Raw genomic sequence first — 11,509 nt, forward strand, 5'->3', positions numbered from 1 at the left:
TTTCTCGTTGAGGAAATTACACTTTGCATTTATATTCTTATGCATTTTAGTAACGATGAATTGACTTCTTATCCATGTGGGGGATTGTTGGAATTTGTATAGACATCCTATAGGTCATGAATAAGAAGTGGGTTAAGGAGGAAAAGAAAATAGGGAAGTTGAAGGGTGTGTGGGTTTTAAGAAGTCCCATATTAGACAACTAGTAAAAGGTGAGAGAGTTTGTAAACTTCTACCCTACACTTTTAAATTGCCCCTTGGGACACTACACTTTTGTGGAGGGGAGAGGAGCTAGGTGGCCTTTGGTCCACCACACACACGCGCGCGCCACCGCCGCCGTTCGTCCGGCTCGAATCGGTTCGGTTCGGTTCATATGTATGAAATAAAAATAATTTTTTATTAAATTATTTATTAAATTTTTTGTCCAAAATACCCATGTCCCTATCAGTTGCTTCCCTCCAGATTCTTCAACCCAAAACGTTTCTTCCAATAGGTTGTAATCGTTCATCGAACCGATCACTGGTTGTACTCGTTCGCGGCCGTCAGTCACGGCAGTTCGTTGCCGGTGGCGGTTCATCGTGACCTGTCAGTGTCTATATATAGACCCTGGCCCTTTCAGAAATTTTATCCAGTTTTCTGCACTGTCATTTTGCCGAATTTTTTCCTTCATCCGATTTTTTCATACTTTCTTCCATTCTCTGGTGTAATCCCTCTGGTATCTTATTGTGTTCATTTCGGCTGTTGACTGGTAGTGCCACCAATCTTCAGACACAATTTGTTCTATCCTGGGAGACAACTGTCCATCAACCTTCGGCATCAGTGAGGGGGAAAATTGTCTTGAGACACTTTCTTTAGACTCAGATTTCTTACACTATCATGTATACATTGATCATTTTGTTCCATTATCTGACATATTGTAAGTCTGTTCTAAATTTCTTAATGCACTGTGTTTGATAATTATGATTATCAATCTCATTTGTTCAAACTGTCCTCTTAATAATTTTTAATATTATCCATTTTCTTTTAAGGGAAAAGTGTGGGTCATTTTAAAGGATGTAAATTTATGTCATTTTAAGAGAGAGAAAGAGATAGATAAAGGAGGAGAGAGAGTTGACAAAAAAAATAAAGGTGTTGATCCCACCTCTTTGTGAGAGTGAAAGGATATAAGTTGTGTCATTTAAAAGGATAAACATTTTTCCCTTATTTTAAATAACACTTTATTCCATTGTTATTACTCTATCGAATTATATAGCCTTATTTGAGCCACCGTACCTTACATTCTCCTTGATTTTCAATGTTCAACCCATTGTCGAGCTTTGGTTCATACCTCTAGATCAATATTATATTGACATATTATATCCTCGAGAAAAATGTATCCACCCCTAACACCCAAACAATTTACTTTTAAATACTCGAAAAATCAGGTTAATTCGTTAATATGCTTCTATGTGGGATTTCATTTGAAATTAGACTTTGATTGTTGTCATAAGCTTGTTGGAAATACACCTGTGCATTATCAAAATAATGAACCCGTACACATCCTTCATGCTAAATGGATGCGAGCATAGGTTCAAAATTCCATTTATATTCCAATGTTTCTCTCTGTGACGGCTGGTGTACAATAGTCAATAGGAAAATAAAAGGTACATATAGAATTATAGATTATAATGCGTGCCAATAATTACACATTTAATATAATGATTTTCTATTTTATTATATCTGATACAACCAAAAATAATATCTGCTAGCATGCAGGCTGCTACATTGAAAAAAAAAACAAGAAAGTGACATCAATGTTAATTAATTAGGGGAAAAAATAAAAATTATTGACATAGTTTCCTCTTATTGCATATTTTATGCCATTGACAAAATGCAGTCTGCACGTAATTTACTTGACCAAATCAAACACTACAAAAATCGCCATCACATTCTCCGATACACCCCTCATTATTTGTAACGTCGCATGTTTAATTTGGTAATGGTTTCGATTCTTCAATTTTCAATTTGCAGTGGGGAAAGGCAATAATGAGTTAGACAAGCTAACAGTAACACGCAACCACACTCTAGAGAACATGCCAACTTTAGTGTCCTCCACCTATTATAGGGGTAGCAAACTTTCTCACCATTTTTATGTAATTTTCACTTACAAAAAATAGTATTAGATTATTGAAAAAAGTGTTTGTCCTTTTAAATGACACAATTTATATCATTTTACTCTCACAAAGAGGTAGGGCTCACACTTTTATATTTTTTTGTCCACTCTCTCCTCTTTTATCTATCTCTTTCTTTCACCTAAAATGACACAATTTTACTTCCTTTAAAATGATACACACTTTCCCCTTATTATTAAAAGGGAAAATCTTTCCCTCACTATGCGAAGCAATAGCGGACCTAGAAATTTTTTTTAATGTATGTACACTTAGAATAAAAGAATAAAGGAAAAAAAATTAAAGAAAATTTTAAATATATTAAAATACAAAAGAATATAAAAAAAATTTAACTTAATATAAAAAAAGTAATCAAGAGTCAACTAAACTATTACAATAGAACATTTTGGGTCCTCAACAAAAATTACGGGCCTCAATTTAATCTTTTAGGAAAAAATATCTACTCTAATCCCTCATAATTCAAAAATAGACCCAGATAATCAAAATCATGGTCTTCAGAAATTCAAAAAGATCCACATTAATCTCTCAAAAGAATTAACATGGGTATATTTTGAAATTTAAAGGGATCACGAGTCGATTTTTTTTAAGAGATTAAATTGGGTCATGTAATTTTTGTTGATAACTCAAAATATATTTTATTCTTTTTTCCAAAAAAATTTGTGTGTGCACTTGCACGCACTTGCAAGTAGGGGTGTAAATGGGGCAGGCTGGCCCGGCCCGGCCTACATTGAGCCCAGCCCAGGCCCGGCCTTTCAGAAAAGTAGAGTAGGCTTAGGCTTATAAAAAAGTTTTTTTAATAAATAGGCCATAGGCCAATTTTGTCAAGCCCAGCCTACAGCCTTGTAGGCTGGCCTATTTAATTTATTAAAATAAAATAATAAAATAATATTTATTTTATGTGGCAAAGACACAAAGTACCAAATACCAATATCTCTTACTTTTTGTGCTATTTTATTTTATGAAAGAAAAACTTGTCTAATGTCTCCAAATTTTACATGCTGTTGCAGCTTAATACCATGGAGCAATGGGTACCTTGCTGGATTATGATGTTACTGATGAAGATCTTTCAATAATACTCTTCTTCCCTTGTCTTGATGGTGGTTTAAAGATTTTTAGATGAATGACATTCTCTTGTAGACTTTATTTCAGCATCCAGTAATTGTATTTTTCTTATTTTTCTCATTTCTTTGACTCTATTCCTCTATGATATACATACTAGAGCTGAGGTATTATGTTGACTCTCTTTTTTTGTCATTTTTTCTTATGAGAAATACTAGTGCATGAGGTATTATGTTGACTCTTTTTTGTTTGTCATTTTTTTCTTATGAGAAGTACTAGTGCATGCATGAATGAACTTTCTTTGCTTTATACAATTATTTTTTTTGCTTAGTATATATAGTGGGAGGCTTACAAGGCCTGTAGGCTATGTCAGGCTTTCTTATTTTTGAAAATGGGCCGGGCTTGGCCTACAAATAAAGCCTTTAACAGGCCAGTAGGTCAGATAGGCTGAATTTTTCTTGACATAGGCTTGGGCCAGAATGGCCAAAGCTCAGCCCAGCCCATTTACACCCCTACTTGCAAGTCAGAGGTCCGCCATTGATGCGAAGCCCAAGACAAGAGTGAGGGCTCATTTTATATTTTTACTTTTACAATGAGATTATGTTTTAAACTTTAATTCATAATCTTTTTGTAAAAAAAAAAAAAAAAAAAACAATCTTGCCTCTGCTTGAAAGCTTGCTCCCTTGTATTGATCGTAGGGAAAAATATTTTTCTGTCACAATTGTATACAAATGAATGTGTTCCACTAATTTTTTTTCTCATTATAACAAGATTCAATCATCTTTATCTGAGCGTGACAAAAAAAAATATAATAAAAGCAAAAATATTAAATCCATATAAGTATACAAATTTGGGAGGGAAATTAAGTTGATCATATGTAACACAGCTTGGCTGCTCTCAACCAAATGTCACTTTCCTAAATGTGAAGAAATCCCTTGAATCTATCTGCTTGTTTAGATTTACAGATATGTCCCTCTACATATTGGTTTTGGTGGCTATTTTTTTTGTCAATAAATAATTACTTTCACTTCTTTTGATTCTTGCAGACCAAAACAAGGTCACCCATTATTTGTTCTTGTGTCAAATAAGTTCATTTGTTTTATTTACTTTTTATTGAATAACCTATTCCTAAATTATTTAAGCAAGATGACAATTTATATTGAGGATGGATAAGATAAGGAAACATACTTGAGAAATCTTAGCGTTGAAAGAACCGTTGCGTGTGAATAAACATGAGGCCTGGAAAGAAAAAAGTTGATGGGTACAATAGAAGATGAAGTCATGATTAGAATTTAGAGGTGCACATTTTGTCTTTAACTTAAGATCTTAAACTTTCGGGTCAAACTTGGGGTCATCCTAATGCATCAGGACACACACTCAAGTGTTCCTTTAATCCAAGATCTTGGAATTGTCCGGTTTGATACTCCAGAGTAGCGTTGGCAAAACGGGTCAACTTAGTTTAACCTGACTCAACCCGTGTTTAATCCGAAAAAAAGAGTCAGGTTAGGGTTGACTCAAAAAAAAAAAATGAGCCAAAAAACTCAATCCAATCTGACCAGAGTCGGGTTAGAGTTAGCTCGCTAGTTGGCTCGAAAAAATGAAAAATAAAATAAAATTTCATTGGTGCTATAACTTCTAAATTTTTTTCGTAAATTATTAATTTATTCAATACAAAGACATTATATAGATAAATCATAGAAAATTTTGCATTTGGACTTGGACTTATTGGCAATTCGCACCGCATTCACACTGTCACACATACTATAAAAAAGGTCCTTAATGCACGGCTTTGGACTTATTGGCAGCTGCAGGATATTTTCGTTTGGATCTTTGAAATTGGAATTTTAGGTTTTAGCTTTTCACTTTACCTTCATTAATATTTATATTTTTATAATAAAAAAAATCATAACCCGTGAGCCAACCCATTTGACCCGTGGGTTGACTCGATTTTTTTCTAGCTAAAATGAGTCGGGCTGACTCGAGTTACTAACTCATTTTTTCTAATGAGCCGGGTTACGAGGCAACCCATTTTTGCCGAGCTGTCTCTAGTTTGCATAATTTCAAGCAGAAGCAATAAAAGGAAATTGAGGAAGAAAAGTAAATTAATTGAACTTGTACTAGTTGTGGATCTTCTTCAGTATGGATTTGACATGATATCGATGAAATTACTAACAGAAACATTGCTAGTGAGATGATTTACATAAAGTATAGATAAGTTATAAAAAGTTATTACACTATATTATGCCAGATATGAACCCCATTAAGTACAAGCAACTTTCAAATGATATATGTAAAAATATACATATGTGCTTTATTATACATATATCAAAGGAAAAAGGCATACCTTTATGATGCAAACTAAAGCACCATTTGGACTCTGGAAAGATAATGAAAATGAAATCAAAGATTTATTATGGTTCCTTAAGTATTGAATTCCACTTCTAAGAAATTGCTATGCCTTCTAGTACTACCAGATCTGCTTTCACTCAGTTATGAAGTGGGTTTGGTCCACCTGGAGTAGATGTAAGTGAAACACTCTGAAATCCACTGACCTTATTATCTTTGATTTCTGCAGTATAATAATTAGTACCATAGACTTGTGGAAATGACAAGGGGAACCTGGTTCTTGTTCTTTCTTCCATTCCTTCCTTACCCCCCAAGGAAATGTGCCTGCAACTTGAAAGATGGAGTATAAAAAGAAGGAACATGATAATTAAGATTGTAGATTTATGAACTCTCATGATGATTCCAAATGTTAGGGGGAAAAGGGTGAGGATGAATACTTCTTGACTTAATAATTTATTTAGAAAAGACTTCTGTTCCCTGTTTATGAAACACTAAAAATAAATACAAGTAGGTAGTCAGCAGGTGTGGTTTAATATTTGCAGAGATAGAATGGAATCAATCATAATTGTGGTACACAGTGTAGACACATGAGCCAAATTATATCTCAATCATACATTGGCCTAGTTGAATAGTTGATGGTCATTGGCCATAAATGCTGGAAAGATTAGGACTGTTGGGTTGGATTGGGTTAAATTTTGGTTGAAATAGATTAGGTAAAATATTTTAAATTTAACCTGATCTGTTAGTCTTATCTTATATAACTCCAAATTATAAGTTTGACTTGACTTATATTTAAAAAATAAAAATCTCATCTTAGCTGTTAGTTTGTTTAAGCCTATTTAGCATTTAATATTTAAAAAAAATAATTGAAATAATATAACTTTATTATTCAAAATATTAAAATAATATTATTTATTTTATTTAAAATAAATAATATAATATAAGTCGACATGTAGACTTATAGGCCCGATATATAAAAGAAAATACATAACCTACTTTTTAAATAATTTTTTTTAAAAGTTTAAGCTTTTTCCATTTCACTATAAGAGTAATGTTGCTTCTACCGATTGATTCCTCACACATGCAATTAAACTCACTTCAACTTCTTGAATGACTCAATCGTGGCACATTCCCTCACTCACGCGTGTGCAACCATCATTATTCAAAAAAAAAAAATTACTCACATTTATATATTAAAATAAAGTAATTGCAATAATTAAGGGTGTTTAAAATGTCTAAAAGAACCAAATCGATCCATAACCAAACTGCTTCACATTTTAAAAATCGGTTATTTTTAAAAATCGATTTCATATGAAACTGCATTTTATTTTATAAACTAGTTATTTACCAAATCATGAAAAGGTTGCAAAGAAAAACAATATCCAAAGTGCTTATAATTTTGAAATTGAAAATTAGGAAGATCAAAAAAACTATATAGCATACCATCATGTGCATGTTGCAGCTGAAAAGGGGAATTCAGTGATTGGAAGCCAGTGTTTAGATTACTTGACCCACCATAAACACAGTAGTGGTAATGGATTACTTGACACTAGGGATAAATTCTTGAGCTTCTGCCAGAGGAATCATTTTCAGTTTGATACACTCTGCCATGCTAAGCATTCCTCAATTATGATCCTTCATCATCTTAAGAATACTACTGTGCTGACAGTCAGAAAAACATGTAGTATTTGTTGTAAAGACAATGAGTTCCAAATGAGTTGGCAATGTAAGATATGTTCATTCACCATCTGCTTAGCCTGCTATAAGGATAGAGGTGCATCTTGTCATGAGCACAAGTTGAATCAATGTTCTTCAAGGGAACTTTGCCGGCCAGAATTAAGAGTTGAAGAAGAAATTTGAAGTGGTATGAACTTGGAATGGATTCTCTGGCTTTATATTTAATTTCATCATTAATTTTTTTTAGATTAAGGAAGCCAACCAGAACAGTGGTAAAGTTGTTCCTTCATGACTAAAAGGTCATGAGTTCGAATTCAGGAAACAACCTCTTTGCAATTATGCAAGGGTAAGGCTGTGTGCAAGGATTGCCTCCACCCCACACTCGCTAGTCTGGTTTGATGGGGAGTGGTTTGGTTTTTTTTTTTTTAATTTGTTTTAGATTGTTGTTCACACATCTTTTGTGAAGTTAAAATTATGGTTACTGGAGTCTGAAAGTTGGAGCTCTATAAAATATTGTTGAAAGAAGGTTATGATTCTATTTTTCAGAATTGCAAATTGGTAACTAGAAATTGCTAGAAAAATGTATATACTAACAAAAAAATGCTTTTAATGGAGTATCACCTCCATAGTCTTTACACAAACACAGTTAGATGTTGTTTTTATAATTTTATTGTTTCCTCTTTGGTTGTGACATGTACACTTGTTTACCAGATAATTGGTCATGCGGTTGCGGAAACTGTTTGAAGTTTTACGGCATCAACTTCAATGTCCTCAATCGAAAATCAACTGTGCTCTCATCCATGGTGTCTTAAAATGAAAAAGTTGGTCTGTCATGGAAATAGTTTCACTGTTCAAGCTTCTCGGGGCTGCCAACCTTGTAAGAAGATATGGTGGTTACTAAATGCACGCACGCTCAAAGCAATGCAGAGTCATGATGTTTGGATGAAAGATCACCCAACACCTAATAACATTGCAGGTGTGTTACTTTTCTTGTTCACAACCAAATAACAATTTTTGGCTAAGTTGTGGTTGAATAAATATTCATTCCTATATATTTATTGTAAGTTTTGCAGGAATCTGAAGAAGAAGCGTTCAGAATGGACATCCATTTAACAACAGACTCAAGATGTTTAGATAAAAGATCACCCAATACCTTCACACATTATTTCTTCAACTGTTGCGTCTGCTTGGGAGAAGGTGGATTTTGTTGTGTCTACAAAGGTTTGCTCATAGATTGGAGAGAAGTGGCTGTGAAGCAGCTTAAAATTGGTGGTGAGCAAGGGGAACGTGAATTCAGGGCAGAGTTAAGGAAAAATATTCATAATCATGATGTTGTAAATTACTGTTGATGTTGAACTTGGATCCTACAATCCAAGGGGGTTGTTCTGTAAGTTCCAGCAATTGTGCTATTATAAGTCCATGATTTAGGATTAAGAACGATATATTTCTTCACCTAAAATTTGATCTATAACTTGACATGTAAATTTGAATTTTTACATGTCAAAACAGACTAGTTCTGGATTGACCTACCAGAGTTAAGGTTGTTGCTGGTGCAGCTCGTGGAATTGCTTATCTACATGAAGACTGTAATTTTTTTCTTTCTAATTATTCTCAAATGTATAGCTATCCATATAAAGACGACATTATCATGGTAGATGGTGTTACATGTTTCTTTCATGCTTTGAGACATTCTTTTAAAATATATATATTTTGCTTCGGAATAAGTATACAAAGTTCTTTAGAAATTTGGCAACCACAATTAAGATGCAAATCATAAATAACTTATAAAGGATATTTTTCTTTCTATACGACTAATAGTTATTAGTTTAATACTTAAGTTGGGCAAGGTAGGGTTGTATTATCATAATTTGATGGCTTGTTCAAGTTCTAATCAATACTTTTTAATCTTTGTTCATTTCATTCCTCTCAGGTTGTAGATTTTATGAACATAATGTATAGATCTGTGATATATTATGCCCTGTTGTTAAGCCTTTTTCAAAATATGAAGCTGAGTCATTGAGATATTGATAATACTCGTTGCGTTTACTGTTCTAGTTATGAGCATATCTAATAGAAATAATGGTCTGAATTGCTAGGTACATGGCACCAGAGTATGCAACAAGTGGGAAATTGACTGCAAAATCTGATGTATATCCCTTAAATTGACTGCAACAGACAGGACTTGGAGCGATATATTAGAAGGCACTCAGTTGGAATAGTTTTTGGCTTTTATTAGAAACTTGAATTTGTTAGTTAATTAGTTGTAAAGTCAATTCAAGAGTGGGTACTATATAATGCAATGACTTTATTGTTATCACACACTTTTATGCATTTACATTTCATAGAGAGTAACTGAGAGTGCTTAGTTGTGAAAGGGGATTTTCTCTATGAAGAGGATAATTCCCCTTGTAATCCTTTCTGACAATTTAGCAATAAAGACACTATTTTCTGTTCTTCTTTATGGTGTATCATTTCTTCAAACCCTTTCTTGATTTCTGGTTGTATCATTTTTCATTTGGAATTCAGCTTAGCAGATTTACAGGAGATAGCATCATTTACTTAGACCAATTTCTTGAGTGATTTCCACTTTTATTGTAAGTAGGGATCCTTGTTTATTGGGAAACATTTTGTTTTACAATTGATCTTTTATAGTGTATATCTGCAGGACTAAGTCCTATGTATTTTAGCATTCATGGAAGTTTTCGTAGTTGAAAATTATTATTCTTATCTATCTATAATACAAATGATTGTGATGTTTTTGCTTCGTATATATTTTTCTCCTGATAGTTATGTTAAGCTTGAAAGGTGTTATTTTGTGCATTGTAATGTGCAGTATATATCCCTTTTCCCAACAATTGACTGCATAGGTAGTCTCATCTTTTCTTTATTATGTTCTTACTTCAGGTTTTGGTGTTCATGCCAGATTGTCTGGCTATCTTCCTGTAGTAAGTTTGTGTAATTTTATGGTGTTAGATTCAGGGATAGTTCATATTGACAAAGTTTCATGTTTCTCTTTTTTTGAGGGGCTGTTTTTTGTTATTTAGTTAGCATTTGATTTTTTTTATTCTTTGTTTTTTTTTCAAAAAATCTTAAACCTAATTATGAGGTGGATCAACATGGATAGTCATTTTTATTTTTGGTTCTTGCTATTCTTAATCCAAATTATGGAATGAATGTATGGATATCAGGATATGGGTGATCATGTTTCTGCCCTTGCTAAATTAACTACTATTGGAAAGTTATTCGTGTTATAAGAGTTGTTTGTTTGTAACTGACATTAAATGTGTCTGGCATGGAATCAAGAATCATGATTACATTGCAAGAGCTAGTATGCTACACGAAAATTAGTGTGTAAGCATTTTTTTGGTCCAATCATACTCCTATGGTGCCCATCCAAAAAAGCAGAAGCACCTTCAAGTTGATGTTGAATGAAGAAACAAAATAAAGTTTGCATGCATATTTTGTTCAATTTGTTTCTTTCACGGGTACTATGACAGAGTCCTGATGCTTGTGCTTGTTATTTTTCAACTCATGGGCTCGATAGTTTTGCCTTAAAGTGTGAAAAATATTAAGGCTGAGACTTGAACTTTATGGATAAAGAAGGCTTCCTCTTTCTATTGAGAATACAATTAGTTCCTCTTATATATATTTATTTGTATGATATATTCGCAAGTGACTCCAGATTTTGTCTGAAATATACCTAGCCACTAGTTGAGGTGCAACATCAACAAAAAGCATTTTTCAATAAGCAGGATAAAATAAACTTATTCACATGTTTGATTTGTTAGAAAAAAATAAGGATAAAATCAACATCAACCATCAGCACAACGTAACTTGGCTTCTACTTCTAAAGATGTCTCTTCAATGCTAGCTACTAAAGCATTTGCTTCAGCCAACTTTGAGTCTCCTGTAAATTTAATTTTTGCATGCTATGACCGCATTTCTCGCAGAGCCTTCTCAAGCTGTTGACATATGAGTTTCCAAATATCAGCAAGAAATAACCATACTTCAGTGTTATGATAATAAAAGCATCAACAAACACAAACTATCCCGCCAATAAGGTTTCACATAAGAGGCATGCATTTTTAAATAAGCGAAAAGTTAACATGTACATTAAAAAACTTACATCAAGCACACACTCTTTCTCAACACCCAAGGCCTTCCTCAGATTCTCTTCTAGCTTCTCTGCCTCAGATAGAGCAATTAAATGAGCTGCTTTTTCTCGTTCTATAGCATCCTTCACTTCTACTAAATCTTGACTC

The 11,509-nt window shown here is 33.2% G+C and overlaps 1 long non-coding RNA gene across 1 annotated transcript; it reads left to right on the plus strand.

Annotated features, from left to right (window-relative positions):
* The first annotated feature begins 7,172 nt into the window (after window positions 1-7,172).
* On the plus strand, window positions 7,173-9,682 carry LOC133292542 (uncharacterized). The gene is made up of 3 exons (XR_009748932.1): window positions 7,173-7,434; window positions 7,959-8,223; window positions 8,321-9,682. It is a non-coding gene; the product is annotated as an uncharacterized LOC133292542 (long non-coding RNA).
* Window positions 9,683-11,509: the final 1,827 nt, after the last annotated feature.

Source organism: Gastrolobium bilobum, unplaced genomic scaffold (assembly GCF_033153095.1).
Source record: "Gastrolobium bilobum isolate Gb01-03AN ecotype WA unplaced genomic scaffold, APGP_CSIRO_Gbil_v1 utg20776, whole genome shotgun sequence".
Classification (NCBI taxonomy): Eukaryota; Viridiplantae; Streptophyta; class Magnoliopsida; order Fabales; family Fabaceae; genus Gastrolobium; species Gastrolobium bilobum.